The following is a 16,836-nucleotide window of genomic DNA, read 5'->3' on the forward strand; positions in this document are numbered from 1 at the left end:
ATGAGCTGCATCGGCTCAGGCAGTAACACTCTGGCAGCAGCAGCCTGTGCAGCCTTGGTCACAGGTCGGGTGCCCCAGGTATGGGCTCCTACTGCCCTGCCCACCAGCACATGCTCTGAGCGCAAGACCAACCAAGCGGGGACTGCAGGGCCAGGGGGACCTGCCCCATGTCGGGCTCCAGTGCAGGACAGTCTAGGTGGCAGCAGCTGGCTTGGCTCCCCTTGAAGGGCAATGTCTGAGGGCCTGTATGCCCTGCCAAGCAAGGCCAACACAGAAGGGAAGCCCGTAGTGTTCAGCACTTCTGCAAATTTCTTGATGCAGTTGGAGGATTACACTCCTAGGATCCCAGATACAGTGACTGCTTATTACCTGAACCCTGCTGTCATTGAAGCTTCAGACCCACGCATACATTGGCTCATCTCGCTAGCTGCCCAGAAGTTCATCTCAGATATTGCCAACAATGCCCTACAACACTGCAAAATGAAGGGCACAGCCTCTGGCAGCTCCTTGACCAAGAGCAAGGACCGCAAGTACACCCTTCCCATGGAGGACTTTCCCCTGCCCTCAGCGAATGTGGTATCCATGAGAAGAAGCCCCACTACTTCACCTGAGCCAACTAAGCCAGACCTATTTGTCTTTTCCTCTGTCCCTGCACCAGTCTGTTTCCATAATAATCTTTATTGTGAAAAACAGAAAGAAAGAATAAAACAAAAAAAGAAGGAAAGGAAGGAAGGAAGGAAGGAAAGAAGAAAGAAAGAAAGAAAGAAAGAAAGAAAGAAAGAAAGAAAGAAAGAAAGGAAGGAAGGAAGGAAGGAAGGAAGGAAGGAAGGAAGGAAGGAAGGAAGGAAGGAAGGAAGGGAGGGAGAAGGAAAGAAAGAAAAAAGGAAGAAAGACTTTTCATTTACCAGAGTGATAATTAAAAGAATTTAAAAGTTAAGACAGGAAGTCACAAACTTAATAATGGAATTAAAGGGCTGTCTTGGCTTGTGCCTATACTTAGCACTAGGGAGGCAGAGGCTGGAGGATTGCTTAAAGCTCAAACAAGCTTGGACCACAGACACTGTTGTATTTTAAAATGGTGAGGGAGAAGGAAGGAGTCACAGCATACAACAGGCCTACCTTGCAGGATTATTGAGGGAAGGGGGAGAAGAGGCAGAGACTGGTCTCTGGGGATGAAAGTGAAGAAAGAGAAAGAGATGACAGGTATGCAAGGACAGCCTTTTATAAGGAAACTTAGTGAATGCCCACAGGGGATCCTCTTAGTGGCTGCAGCTGAGATATATCCTGTCAGGACCCTGAGTGCAGGCCAGGTGTCCTGATTGCTAATGGATACACTATCTCCACAGGCAACACTCATCCTTTCAGAAGCCTTAAGAATCTGGTCCCAGGTTTTAAAATGATTTATTTAGCTTTATGTATATACATGTGTGTATATACATATGGTTCCTTTAAAGGATCGGAAGAGGGCGTTGGGACGTCTGAGACTGCAGTTACAAGAGCTACCACCTAACTTGAGTGCTGAAACCAAAACTCAGGACATCCAGAGAGCATCTCTGTCTTTGGTTGGCTACTGCCTTTTGGTTGTCCATCCTACAAAAAGATTTATAATTTATGGACATGTGTTTCTTTCTTGAACAGTAAATTGATGGAGCTCTGAACTGGTGTTGGACATACAGCATTCTCACCGTTGAGCTATGATCTGTCTTTTTCTTGCTTTGGAAGGCTTGAGGAGCTGGACATTATTTCCCCCACCAACTTTAGCATTACAGTTTCCCATAGGATTCCAGAAAACCCTTTTGCATGAGAGGGCATTGGATTCTTTTAATTTACTGAGTCACTTTTATGGACAGTTTCATAGTTGTTCATTATGCTAACCGTGTTTGCATATTCTCTTCTCCTCCTTGTCTCTACACCTTCTGCATCCTGGAAATTTAAGAGAAAATGATAACTCAAATATCGTGTTCTTGGACATTTTATAAACTTCATCTTCATGAAACCCCAGTCAAAAAGCTAGAGAGAGATTCGCTTGGAGAGATGGCTCAGATATTAACAGGGCTTGCTGTTCTTTCTGGGGACCAGCGTTTGATTTCAGCACCCTGAAACTCTTGGAACAGTTCCAGATTACCCTGACACCACCCTTTCTTTTTCTGTATTCTGGGAACACTTGCTGTCTTTTACATCTACATACACACCCCACATGTAATCTGGATATGCCTTTGATTTATGATCATTGAGTGTGTATGGGAGTCTGTATGTAGGCCCCTCTGTGCCATTGTAACAATGTGGAGGTCAGAAGATACTCCCTCCCTCCCTCCCTCCCTCAGTCTCTCTCTCTCTCTCTCTCTCTCTCTCTCTCTCTCTCTCTCTCTCTCTCTCTCTCTCTCTCTCTCTCTCTCTCTCTCCCTCTCTGAGATGTGGTCTCATACACAGCTCTGGCCATCCTAGAACTCATTATGTACACCAGGCCAGCTAAAAACTCCCAGAAATCCACATGCCCCTGCCTCCCTTGTGCTGTGATTAAAGACACTTGTCACCATGCCTGCCTTCAGAGGATGACTTTCAATGGTCTGTTTCTTTTTCCACAGGAGATTCTGGGCATCACACTAAGGTCTTTCGGTTGATGTAGCAAACTCTCATGCATTGAGCCACCACAGTGTTCCACAAACTGACTGTCTGTCTAAGCTCAAGATTAAATGAAGCCTTTCCCAGCCAACACTCTGAATGCTGTGGACACATGTCAGTAATACTCAGTCCCAGCTCATGGAGTGGGTCATCAACATACTCCTGGATTTACTATATCCCTGACATTCATTGCTTAATGATGGTACATTTGATGCTATCCATTCCATGGACCATCTGGAACTCCATGTGGATGAGCATGTTGGGGATTGAGATCACTGATCCCTCCTCCCTGAGACTGGAAGTCAGTGGTGGATTAGAGGGCCTGTGACTCAAATGGTCCATTTGAGGCAGAGTCTCAGAGGAGTCACTGAAGCCCTCTACAGTGATGGAGGCTGCACTCACTTGCTGGATTCAGTGTCCTGCCATCTGGTCCATAGATGGTGATTCAGTGACCCCTAAGGAATCTAGTCCATCCTCTGCTAATATCCAGGGCAAAGACCAGCCCAGGTGACACAATAAACATTCCTTTACATTCTCTAGATGAAAACTATTAACTATTTGTTTGGGTGAGATACAGAAAAATGGAAATAAAAGCAATGTTGACATTTGGATTTGAGATGAGTATGATTGTGTAGGCTTGTAAGGTGAAGCCAACTGGATCAGGTACTCCAGGCCAGCTGGGACAAAATTGGGAGGTCCAGGCAAGTTTGGGCTATAGTGAGAATGGTGTCAAAGGGCAAGACAGCAGCTTCTGGAATAAGAGAATTCCAGCTAGAGAATCTTGGATCAATGCTGAGCCTCTCTGGAAGAGGGCTTCCAGGTATGTGGAACTGCTCCTGGGGCATGCATGCAGCAATGATTAAAGGAACCTTTCCCTCTTCCCACAGGCATGGGAAGAAAGTCCAATCTGTATCTCAGGGTGAAGGATGCTAAGGAGTAAAAGTGAGCTTTGTGGCTGTCTCTGTGAGGAAGTGGAAGTTTTATTGTTTTGTTTGTTTGTTTGTGTGTGAGGTGTGTGTGCGTGTGTGTTTGACATGATACCCTTTATGTAGACTAGAATGACCTCAACTACAGGACATCTAGGTACTGTGCCTCCTGGGTGCTCGAATAAACAGTGTGCATGACCACACGTGGCAGAAGAGCTCCTGCCAAGCACATGGGAAGCCCTTGATGCTATCTTTAGCACCATGGAATGGTACCCAAATAAAGGATGGAAAGAAAGATCCCAAGACGGAAGCCAAGCTGGTGTCTGAAGTACTGAATAAGAATAGTCTGAGTGCTGGGAGCTCCTCTCTAATCTCAGACAGTGTGGGAACTACAGGAGCTGACTGGGGGAACATGCATCAGAATGTCTGGGTGGAGCTGGACTTGGGAGAGCACCACCAACACTCCTCAGCTAGGAGGATCTAGAATTCAACCTTAGCCAGGGCTCCATGGTCAAACCTAAAATCAAAAGTCAAAGAAAAAGGAAACGAATCCAGTGTTTGGAAAATCCACAGAAGCCAAAGGAGTGAGCATATACTACACAGGTCATTGTATTAACAGGATAAAATTTATTTTTAAATACAAAATAACCACATAGCATTTTAAACATAAACAGTCAGTCACATTCTGTACATTCACGATAGTGTACAATCGCCTCCCTCCAGTTGTAAAATACGGTCGGTCCTCTTCCCGAAAAGGGATCTTCCTCGAAGCACTCTTTCCCTCTCCCCTCACTCCCTAGTCCTGAGAAGCATAATCCACTCTCTTGGAATCTGCCTCTTCTGGACAGTTACTGGACACGGAATCACAAAGCACAACTTGGTCGATCTGTTTCTCTCGCTTTCTATACTGTAATCAGTTTAGCCATGTACCAGTGTGTATCATCACTTCACTTTGATGTCTAAACATTGTCTCATTGTAGGGAAATGTCATGGCTTATAAATTAACTGTCATACACTGATGGGCATGTGAGTCCACAGGCCATAGAAAACTCATTTTCATGTAGGGTAGGAGCAGGAGGGGTGAACACAAGAATCTAAGGTGTTCTATCGACATTTAAACACTATCGACATAGTGTTTAAAAAAATAATTAGAAAGGTGGCTATCAAACATCACTCCTTAATGTGTAAATATATAAAAAAGTTCAGAAATCAAAGTTCTAAACGATTCATTTCGATTAAAAAAAATGTCCAACATTTAAAAAGATGAGGATTCACTCTCACCAATGTCCTTATCTGGATCCTATTGGGCAGCTTCTTTTTCTTGTTGCCGTTTCTTCCAAAGCTTGGCCATTGCCAGAAACTTGAGGTTAGGCTGGTTGGCAGCATCCTCTGGAAAGATGTAACCATGGTATTCTTCCCAGCCGGCATCAGACCCATCTTGGGCCTGGACCTTTCTCCTCTTCTTGACCTTTTCTGGCATGAGTTTGTCTACTCTTTCCTTGTCTGATACTGTTCCAAATTCATCTTCAAACCCTCGCCAGGATTCCAGCAACTTAAGTCTCTCTTCTTTCTCTTCACGGTTTCTCATGGTTCTGTTCGCCTCTTGATAAACCTGTCTGCATTTAGTCACACCTGCTTCTTTGCCTGAGGATAACTCAAAGCGAGCCAAACTGATCCATACCTTGACATCCTGTGTTCGCTGAAGCAGTTTTCGGTAAAGTTTTCGTACCCTTTCCGTTTCTTCCTGCTCAGTCTCAAAATCGATATAGGATGTCCAAAGGACCTCTGGCATGTCTAAGCTTGGCTGGCTGATGGCTAATTCCTAGATGGCCCGGGCTCTGTGGATATCACCAAGGATTGTCTCTAATTCTGCACACTTAATCCATGAGGTACAACTTTCAGGTCCAAATTCCAAGAACTTCTCATAAAGCTTGCGGCATCTGTCAAATTCTCAAAGCTGTAGTTCCAGTTCTATATAGCCTTTGAATAACTTGTTCTTTGGGCATTTGCCTATGGAAGTCCCCAAAGCTCTCCTGGCCAGTGGCAGATTTTTGAGTCGTATTTCAAACTGTGCGTAATATAACCACATTTTGGCAAAGGTGAACTTTTTGTGAGGAATTAGTGCCAAAGAGGCTTGATAGACCTGTCTTGTCCTCTCAGGATCCTTGGCTTCCAGCTCTTCGTAGAATGCATAGTTGATCCAGAGAGAGATGAAGCGCTTCCAATGCCTCTTCTCCTGGATGGGCGGCACGTTGGCAATGGCCCTCTCATAGACTTCCCGCACTGTGTCGGCCTCCGCCTCACTTTCCTCCAAGCGCAAGTAATCAAACCAGGCATCGTAATTGTATGGATTAGCCTTCACTTCTTCTTCATATTGGCATCTCCGTTTGCTCACGATGATATCTTCAACAGCCCTGCGGTCCCCAAACTTCTTCTCAAAGACGGTATAGTTTTTCCAGAGTTCTTGCGCCCCTGGTTTTGAAATTCTAGCCAGGGCATATTTGTAGATAACTCGTACCCTTTCCAATTCTTTCTGGTTTCCCTCGAATTTGGCAAAGGCCGCATACAGGTGTGCGTCCATATGCTCCTCTCCAAAGAACTCCACTGCTCTCTCGTAGACTTGCCGCGCATGGGCAAAAGAAGCATGCTTCTCTTCGAATCGGGCATACTTGACCCAGATCTTCACAGCAGGGTGCACGAGCACCAAGCGTTAGTAAAGGGTACGGGCCCGCTCCACCTCTTTGTGTCTCAGCTCGAAGCTGATGTAGGAGTGCCAGGCCTGCTCCTCAGGCCGCCATTCCATCCAGCGCTCAAACACTTGACGGGCACCGGCGACATTGCCCAACATCTCCTCCATGGATGTGTACCTGTGCCAGAACTCACTGACTCGGGGCAGAGTTGTTAGGGCTCGCTCCCAGATATTTCGGGCATGGTTCACCTGGCGGTTCTTCATTTCCATTTCTCCATACCTCAGCCAGAGTGGAATACTCCCATAGTCTACATCCAAGGCACGCTCGTATATGGACCGAGCCCTTGGGATTTCCTTGAGACTTTCTTCCCACTGGGCATATTTGATCCAGTTACTAATCACAGTCCTGTTTTTTCTTATGTTATCTTCAAAAGTCTTCCTCTTCCCAAGTTTGTAATCATTGAGCTCCTCTTCATCTGTGATCTTCTGCTGAGGCGGGGGTGGAAGGAGCTCGAGTTCTCTCTCTTTAGCCTCTCTTAAGAGCTGCTGTGCAGTTAGCTGTACCTCAGCTGGCGCTTTGTTTTTCGCCTTGGCCACTTTGGGAATCCTCTGTTTCCCCGCCGCTGTAGAGGACGCCATGTTTGGGGCCGCTGAACCGGAGTAACCCCGACACCAACACGCACACACACCACACCGCTGGACCTCAGAAATGGGCTTCAAAAACCAGCCAACACCAGAGAGCCGGCCCGGGACAAACTAGATCCCCCAACAGAGGCCCACGCCTTTAATCCCAGCACTCGGAAGGCAGAGGCAAGAGGATCTCTGAGTTTGAGACCAGCCTGGTGAGTAGTAACGGGTTGTAAAAGCTTCAGAGGAAGCAGAGAAGACTCTGTCCAGGAGCTTAGAGTCACACCTGGCCCTGGAAACGAATTTCTAAACGGTCTTATTAATTTAAAAAAAAAAAGAGCCAAATATACGGATGAGAGCCTTAGAGACCAGGGAAATGCGGGGAGCCACCAGCTACCTTACCTCACCAGCTCTACACCTTCCAAAATGCCCTGACTTCCGGTCTACCTAGGTTTTTATTGCCGAGGTTTGGATTGCCTTGCTGTTCTGCCCTCTCATTGGCTCTTAGCCCAGCTACCTCACTTCCTTGTCACCGCCTGTCTGCACAGACCTCAGGTCTCTATGGTGGGTCCCGGGATTAAAGGCGTGTCTCACTACACTTGGCCGTTCCCTAGTGTGTCCTTGAACACACAGAGACTCTGCCTGACGTGTGTTTGGATTAAAGGCTTGGGCAAGTGGGCATGTGACTGGGAAGGGGAGCTGCAGGATTTGTCCTTGAGACATTGTGAAGCTGACTTAGGCCTTTATTTGTTCCCTCTGTTGTCCATAAATATAAAGGCCTCATGATATATGGCTCTTTGTAGAGAGAGAAACCTGTTTTGCCTGTTGGCTGGAGCATTCAGAATTCAGAGTGCTCTTGCTTGCCCTGAACTAATGCTCCCAGCTCACCAAGGTCAGTTTCATTGATAATAACCTGTCTCTGCCTCTCCTCATGTAACTGCTTCACAACATAGACAAACTGAGCAAGCTGACCCAGGAGCTATACCCTGCACCTCTGGAAAGCTACGATCATAGGGGCCTAGGACTTGTAGATCTGTTTGACCAACTTTACCCCAAACTCTTAAGTATAATAAGGACAAAAAGAAAGCCCAGAAAAGTGACTTTTGTTATAAGACAATGCTATAAATGTTTCAATCATTCTATCTATGAGCTGGAGAGCAGGCATTGCCTGTGCTGGCAATAAACTGGGAAAGGTTACTGCTTGGTACTGTTGTATTGTTTGTTGGTGTTCTGACTGATCAAGCTTGCCCTGAGACCAGGGGGCAGAGCTAGCCAGTACTTAATCATAGAGGCCAGTCAGTTCTGGAACACATCCGTAATTTCAGCACTTGTGAGGCTCATGCCTTAATTCCAGTGCTTGGGAGGTAGAGACAGGATCTTGGCCCCTCATTAGCTCAGAGTAACTGGAGAGGTAAGAAGTCACTTGTGGTTGTTCCTTTGCTTCTCTGGTCTTCCACATTATTACCCCATACTTGACTCCTGGGTTTCATTGATAAGACTAAATAGGATCATGCTTGAGTTCTGAGCTATGGAAGCCTACTTGGAGTGGGGGGTGGGGATGGATGAAATCCTCCCTGGATTTTTTGCAGCTTTAGACTGTTCCTCACAGAGATCCCGTAGCATGAGTAGCTGTACCCTTTTGCCCATTGCATATAATAATGTTCTGTGTTTTGGAGTTCCTGGTGCGGCTCCTTCACAGCACACTGACCACTCATCCCCAGCATTTCTCTACCTGTGTCTGTGGTTTTTTCTTTCCACATCACACTAAGCTAGTCACTCTCAAAGCTGTACAGGACATGAAATCCTAGGGACAGATCTCAGAAATGGACTCAGAGCACATGGCTCACAATGTTCAATGCTTTAGAAACCAAGTGGTATGAAATGAGATCTAATCAGGTGGCAATATAAGAACTTGGTATCACACTATTTTTTTCATCATGTTTCTTGTTCTTCAAAATAGAGATAGGAAGTCCTAAACTTGATGTGTCATGGTTGTTATGTGTTTGTTGCCCTCAACCATGACTAATTGTGAAGGAATGTCCATCAAGGATACTACACACACAAGTAATAGTGGGAACTCTATTGGCTATAGACAGCACCTTCCATAGCTCAAATCAAACTAGAGGGAATTCATGAAAGCTGGATCAATGGCTGTGGAGCCTACATGGGACTTAACTAGGCCCTTTATAGGGTGAGACAGTTGTGTAGCTTAATCTGCTTGGGAGGCCCCCTGGTGGTAGGATCAGTATCCATCTCTGGTGCATGAGTGGGCATTGTGGAGCCTACAACCTATGATGGGACACCTCATGAAGCCTTGAGGCAGGGGAAAAGCTTAGACTTTAGTGTCTCTCTTAATGTGCCTCCACATGGGAGGCAATGCCTTCTTGTTGGAGGGAATAGGGAGTGGTTTGGGAAAGGAAGCTGGGAGGGGGCAGGAAGAGGGAAGATGGGGAACTTTGGTATGCAAAACGAATGAAAAAAATTCTTAAAAAGAAAGATAATAATAGGAGTTAAAACAGTTTGTGTTTTGCAGTTCGTGGTGGTGCATGCCTTTAACCCCAAACATTGTGTGGTTGAGGCAGGCCAAACTCTGAGTTCACCCCTAGCTGGGTCTACATGGAGATCTCCAGGACATCCAGGTCTACAAAAAGAGAGACTCTATCTCAACAAACAAATACCCACAACAAAAATAATCCCTGTGTTTTCAGGTCACATACTTTATTTCCATCAGTCTAGAGGAAGAAAGAAGCAGGGAGATCTTCATGTGTTTGAGGCTGCCTGCATAAGAAATTTTTCAGTATCTAGATGAAGAGTTTCTTTTGGAAGAGACAAAAAGCTGAGATTGGCCTGAAAGACAGGAGCACTTTATACTGAATTGTATTTGTTCATTAATTTAGTAGCTGTTTATGCACTCCATTTTTATTTCTTTTTCTGATAAGAGTCTTGCTAGGTAGCTTTGGAGATCTGATACTCCAGGTCCCGACAATCCTCCTACTTCAGCATTCCACCTAGTAGGTGACTCCTGTGAGCCAATACACCTGGCTGTGTTTTATTCATATGTGACCCCCATGGTTCTGAATGTTGGCAGATTGACATTACTACCTTTCCTAGCAAGAGACATACACACAAAATCTCCTAAAAATATCCTCAAAGAATTTTGTGACAAACATTGTCACAACTGTGGTATCTTTTCTAGAATATATAACCGAGTTGCATGTTCTCTCATTCTTCAGTTATGTTAGCTACTCAGAATGCTGAAGCAGAAACATGGCTTGCATCTGCTCCTGTTAGACAATGGTTCTGAAGATATAGCCAACTGGAAATGTGTTTGCCTATCATCACAAACCCTAGGCTCTCTCTAAAGCATTGCATGGACTAGACAAGCTGGAATAAGCCTGTCATCCAGAACTAAGGTCATCTCTGGCTATCTAACAAGAAAGAAGCCAGCATGGCTATATAAAATCCATTTCTTAGAACAGTTTTAAATCTGTGTCATGGAAGGAGTTGGCGCCCTTGGCTTTCGGACAGAAGAGGGTGTTTCTCTAAAGACCAGTCCAGCAGAGTGAAGAGAAACAAAAAGTCACCAATAATGGGAGCTGAACCAGGCATGGGTGAACACACCGTTAATCCCAGCATCTTGGATGCACAAGCAAGCTGGTCTACATAAAAAGTTACATAAAAGGGCTGGAGAGATGGCTCAGAGGCTAAGAGCACTAGCTTCTTTTCCAGAGGTCCTGAGGTCAATTCCAGCAACCAGCTTCTTTTCCAGAGGTCCTGAGGTCAATTCCAGCAAACACCACATGGTGGCTCACAACCATCCATATGAGATTTGGTGTCCTCCTCAGATGTACTAGCATACATACAGGCAAAACAGTGTACACTTAGTTAATTAATCAACAAACAAATAATTTTTTTTAAAAACAGTTTCAGGAAGGCTGGAACTACATGATGACCCTCTTTCAAAAACAGAGTGGGGTTTAGACAAGAACCTGCCTCACACTTTTCACAACAGGAGACAAAAATGGGATTGTCACTTCTTCTAGGCAAAGAAACAAATAATTAGTCAATGATTTTGAACCCCTTTAACTTTAGTGCTCAAGAAAGAAGGGGGCAAGCCGGGCAGTGTTGGCGCTCGCCTTTAATCCCAGCACTCTGGAGGCAGAGGCAGGCGGATCTCTGTGAGTTCGAGGCCAGCCTGGACTACCAATTGAGTTCCAGGAAGGCCCAAAGCTACACAGAGAAACCCTGTCTCGAAAAACAAAAACAAAAACAAAAAGAAGAAGAAGAAGAAGGAGGAGGAGGAGGAGGAGGAGGAGGAGGAGGAGGAGGAGGAGGAGGAGGGGGCTGATCTCTGTGTGCAGGGCCCACCAGGTCTACATGGTGACTTCCAGGCCTTTCGTGTCTGCACAATGAGACCATGTCTTCATCAACATTTGTGAGGTGGATGGTGGCTCAGGCTGTGTTGTAAACTAACCTCATCTGAAATACCCTCTGCTTGCTGGGGTAGACAAGGCTTCATGTCCTTGCCTATCCCTCCTCCATCTGCCCCATCATCTGTTTGCATGCAATATCATGATGGGTTTAAGATTTCCATTTCTTTTTGTTGTTGTTGTTGTTGTTTGTTTGGGTTATTTGAAACAGAGTTGCTCTGTGTAGTTTTGGTGCATCTCTTGGATCTTACACTGTAGATCAGGCTGGCCTCGAACTCACATATATCCACCTGACTTGGCCTAGGGAGTACTCAGATTAAAGGCATGTGCCACCATTGCTCATCCTTATTATAAAAATTGTAAAGCCATGAAACTGGGCAGGGTGGTGGTTGTGCATGCCTTAAATCCCAGCATTTCCGAGGCAAAGGAAGGTGGATCTCTGTGAGTTAAGGGATGGTCGTGAGACTGAATTCCAGGACAGGCTCCAAAGCTACACAGAGAATCACTGCCTTGAAACAAATAACAAACAAAAACAAACAAACAGAAAAAGCCATGAAACTACCTGAGAGCATCTGGAAAGAGGGTGGGCTCCACAGGCTGTCCTGCACTACTGCAGATCAGGTCTCTGAAAAACAGAGACTGTTAAGTGGAAGTAATCAAAAAGATGTCCAAGATGTCTCAGTAACTCACACCAGAACTTTCAGCCATTGGGAAGCTACAAAAGGAGAAATAGTTTGTAGTGTGAGTGAGAGGCCAGTCCAACCTACGGAGCAAGAGCCCACCTCAAAAGCAAAAACAAAAGAATGAGAAAACCTTGTGGTGGAAGGTAAGTGGTTAAAAAAGTCTTTGGCCAAGTAGGGCTAAATATTGACTTCAGGCCAGCCTGAGACAAGCAAATTACATAAATAAATGAGGCAAGTAGCTGATTAATAACTTAAAATGACATGGACACAAACCTGAGTGACCATCTTTCTTTGAGGAGTGCGATGACTCCAGAGATGCTACATGGCCATCCTTGTAACCCAGCCTCTTCAAAAATTCTGGGATGAGCCTCAGCTGCTGGAATGATGGTCTCCCATGCACAAAGCCTGGCTAATATCTCAGAAATCCACAAATAGGACACAATGATGCATATCTGCAATCCCTTGACTCTTGAGTGTGAAAGAATGTACAAATGCATCTGTGTTTACCTAGAAGCCAAATGTTCTGGCAGGTATATCCACTCTAGAATGTTTTTATTGTGTTTTATATTTCTAGTTTAAATTTTTCAAATTTTGATTTCTAGTAGCAGTTAGAATTGAGTGGGATGATGGGAATCCGGGCCAGATAGATGCTGAAAGGGGCTTGTCATGCTGAAGGGAGTAGAATGGGTTCTTTGGGAACAACACACGAGGACTAATTCTACAGACTGCAGGATTCCATGGCTCTCTGCCAAGCTGTTCTCCGACACCGGTCAACAGCTCTCAGTGTTGTCCATTCCTTGGGACAGGGTTTTATCATGGAGCAGGCTAGACTCAACCTCGCAACTATCCTCCTGTTCCTGCATGCTGCTATAACAACTGTGAGCACACTAGAGAAAGACTCTATCAACTGAGCTGAATCCCCAGTTCTCTCTTCACAAGAGGAATGCACTCACACCATCCTCCTGCCTCAGTCTTCTGTGTAGCTGTCCTAGCAACCGACTGCCACAGCATCCAGCTCAACCCCTGATTAGCTTCATGAAGACCTGGACAAAGGTCCTTTAACAATGAATGACATTCTCAGCTCTATGGTTCAGGTTGATCATGAGACACAGTCCTGTAAATGATGGTCCAAATCACTTCTGAACTATGTTGTTCACACAAGAAGAAAACTCAGGTGTGACAGCTCACACCATAACAAAGGCAGATGGAGACTGGAGGATTTCTGAGCATTGGAGCTCAGCCTAGGCCATAGGAGTTCCAACTAACCTTAGCTACACTTTAAAACCCTGATCAAAACATTTACAACATAAATACATAGATCAGCAATTAATGACTCTGTTTGTGTTTGGATCGATGAATGAGTTTTGTTGTTCATGATGTTCCTGCTTTTGTTTTCCTTTTTTTCTTTCTTTCTTTCTTTTTTTTTTTTTTTTTGGTTTTTCGAGACAGGGTTTCTCTGTGTAGCTTTGTGCCTTTCCTGCAACTCACTTGGTAGTCCAGGCTGGCCTTGAACTCACAGAGATCTCCTGATTCTGCCTCCCGAGTGCTGGGATTAAAGGCGTGCGCCACCACCGCCCGGCTTCTTTTCCTTTTTCTAGACAGGGTGTTGAAGACGAATTTCTAAACAGTCTTATTAAATAAGAAACACAGAGCCAAATACAGGGGTGCAAGCCATAGAATCAGAGCAATCGCCACCAACTCACCTTAGCTCACCACTTCACCATAGCTGCCCAAGGGAGCCTCTTCCTGTCTAATCTGTGCCTTTATTGCCTTCCTGTTCTGCCTTCTGATTGTCTCTAAGCCCAGCCACATCACTTCCTCATCACTGCCTGTATATACAGACCTCCAGGCCTCTATGGTTGGTACTGGGATTAATGGCGTGTGTCACCAAGATTGCCTGTGTCCTTGAACACACAGAGACTCTCCCTGCCATGTGATAGGATTAAGGGCGTGTGCTACCACCACCTGACTTCTGTTTATGGCTCGCTATGACTTCTGATCTCAAGGCAAACTTTATTTATTAACATAAGAATAAAAAATCACATTTCAGCACACATAAAATATCACCACAGGGTATCTCTTGATATCTGCCTGTCTCTCTTTCCTAATGCTAGGATTAAAGGCATGGGCCACCATAACATGGCTTCAGTGACTATCAGCTTCAGTGACTGAAGCTTTTTTCTTGGAGTTAGAGTTGATCCTATACCATGTAAATCCCAAAAGCATTAAGTGGGTGGAGATTCAGTTATTGATTCAGACTGCAGGCTTAGGATGGGAGGGTGTGGCCACAATGGGGAGGGGTCAGTGGAAACCTATATAAAAAGTTAGAGCAGCCAGAGAAACGCTCAGTCTTGGATCCTGGAGTCACATCCTGCCCTTGCCTGGGTTTGGAAGCCTCTCACCAGTGTTCAGATCAGGTAAGACCTTCAGCTCTACAGGAAACCCCATCTCCTGCGGCTTAGTCTAGGCTTGTCCTTACTTCAAATATAGTCATTGTATTATTTCATCGTGTGGGGGTTAGTTGTTATTTGTTTATTTGTTTGTTTGTTTAGTGTTGTTGATTTTTTAAGATAAATTCAAACAGATTCATCTACCTCAGCCCTTTAAGGTCAGGATAATCAGAATATGATATTGTGCTCTCGTTTATATACAGTAATGAATTTGGTCATTTATGGTTTTTGTATTTATTGGTTTAGAGTCTCACTAAGAATGTGAGGGTATTATTCCCAGCACTCAGGGGGCAGAGGCAGGCTGATCTTTGTGAGATCCAGGCCAGCCTGGTCTACACAGCAAGTTCAAGAAAAGGATCCAGCCGAGCGGTGGTGGCACACACCTTTAATCCCAGCACTCTGGAGGCAGAGCCAGGCGGATCTCTGTGAGTTCGAGGCCAGCCTGGGCTACCAAGTGAGCTCCAGGAAAGGCTCAAAGCTACGCAGAGAAACGCTGTTTCAAAAAACCAAAAAAAAAAAAGAAAAAAAAAAAAGGGTCCAAAGCTACTCAATCCCCTCCCCCCCCAAAAAAAAGTCAGGATAAACTTGAACTCAAGGCTATTCAGGCAGGTCAAACCACAAATGTGAGTCACTTAAATCCCATGACTAGGCTGATCTTTATGTCAATTGAACCCAGGCATTTTTGTGCATGCCTTTAATCTAGGAATGAGGGAGGCAGAGGCAAGCTGATCTCTGTGAGTTTGATGCCAGCCTAATCTAAATGATCAGTTAATTTTTTTGTTGTTGGTTTTTTGAGAAAGGGTTTCTTGGTGTAGCTTTGGAGCCTGTCCTGCAACTCCGCTTGTGGACCAGGTTGGCATCACACTCACAGAGATCCACCTGTCTCTGCCTCCCGAGTGGTGGGATAAAAGGCATAGGCCACATCACCGGGGATATCAATTGATGTTTAAGTTGAAATACACTCCCCCCACCAAAGTCCTACATTTTGGGGGTTTCTGTAGACCTCATGTAGGCTGCCCTGGTGCTCTAGAAGTAAACAATTATGGCATTGATTAAGTGATTTTCCTACTTCCAAAATGTGAATTATCATTTCCAATTCCTAGTCTTCTCCTTTATACTAGTTTTGTATTCAGATTTTTGCTGGTTGTTCATATTTGTCCTCCCTCCCTCCCTCCCTCCCCCTCTTTCTTTCTTTCCTTCTTTCCTTCTTTCTTTCTTTCTTTCTTTCTTTCTTTCTTTCTTTCTTTCTTTCTTTCTTTCTTTCTTTCTTTCTTTCTTTCTTTTTTTCTTTCTTTGTTGTCTCCTCTTTCCAGATACTTTATAATTGATTACAGACAAGGGCAATGGCTACTGAGGTTGGCTGATTCTGTTTAGTGTTTGTGTCCCACCAAGTTCAGCTCTTGAACTTGGAGAGCTGGAGCTTGCAGCCCTTTGGACTCCTTTGCTCATACCCAAATACGGTGGGTAACCAACAACTGTAGTCAGTAAGTAACAATACCCATTTCACAGATGGCCCTCAGTTGTTTCAGCCATGGTCAGCTGCTTGAGAGGAGGCAGAGAATAGGTTAGGAAATGGGTGATTCCTTTGCTTTCTTTGAGGACCTGGAGAGTTGACCAAAGTCTATTTTCAATATAAAACCTTGGGCTGAGCCTTGGTGATATTTCGGTTGTGATCTAACAGATAAAAGATCAATGTGCAGAGCTAAGCCACTAGTTAGTCATAGAGGCCAGGCACTAGTGGCACAAACCTTTTATCCCAGCACTTGGAAGGCAGAAGCAGACTGATCTCAGTGAGTTCAAGGCCAACCTGGGCTACACAAGATTGACCCAGTCTGGAAGAGAAACAGAGCCAGGCACTTGTGGCACACACACCTTTAATCCCAGCACAAGGAAGGTGGAGGCAGGAAGTGACATGGCTAGGGTGAGAAAGGAATACAAGGCAAGAGACAGGAGTCAGTCTTTTTCAGGCTGAGGCTCCTAAAGGGGTAAGATGTCTCTCTAGTGGCTGCTGCTCTGCTTTTCTGATTTTTCAGCTTTCACCCTGGTATCTGACTCTGGGTCTTTATTGACAAGACAATTAGGATTCCTGCTACACTGAGTCTTCAAGATTTTTGTGGATCCCATCCCAGTGGGATGGATCCACCCACCTGAGCTGTGTTTGGAACAGGATGGGGTCTGTGACAATGAGGATGCTTTGGAGAGACTTGACACCCCAGACAGGAGAATTATGGCTTTATATCCAACAAGAGACCATCAGAGTTGCTACACTGAGTTCTCCAGCATCACTTCAGCAGTGATCTTGCCCTGACAGTTCCCTGTGTGTGCAGAAAGGTTTCCCAAGTTTCAGACATTAATACTGTATTTGTTTCCATGCTTCCCCAGGATATTGACTCCCAAAAGCCAGTCACA

At 45.1% G+C, this 16,836-nt stretch overlaps 2 pseudogenes; one reads left to right on the top strand and one right to left on the bottom strand.

The window, feature by feature from the left end:
- LOC143271715 (transcription initiation factor TFIID subunit 10 pseudogene) lies at positions 1-611 on the top strand (annotated as a pseudogene).
- A 4,068-nt stretch (positions 612-4,679) lies between these two features.
- Positions 4,680-6,876, bottom strand: LOC143271716 (crooked neck-like protein 1 pseudogene; annotated as a pseudogene).
- Positions 6,877-16,836: the final 9,960 nt, after the last annotated feature.

Source organism: Peromyscus maniculatus, chromosome 2, assembly GCF_049852395.1.
Source record: "Peromyscus maniculatus bairdii isolate BWxNUB_F1_BW_parent chromosome 2, HU_Pman_BW_mat_3.1, whole genome shotgun sequence".
Taxonomy (NCBI): domain Eukaryota; kingdom Metazoa; phylum Chordata; class Mammalia; order Rodentia; family Cricetidae; genus Peromyscus; species Peromyscus maniculatus.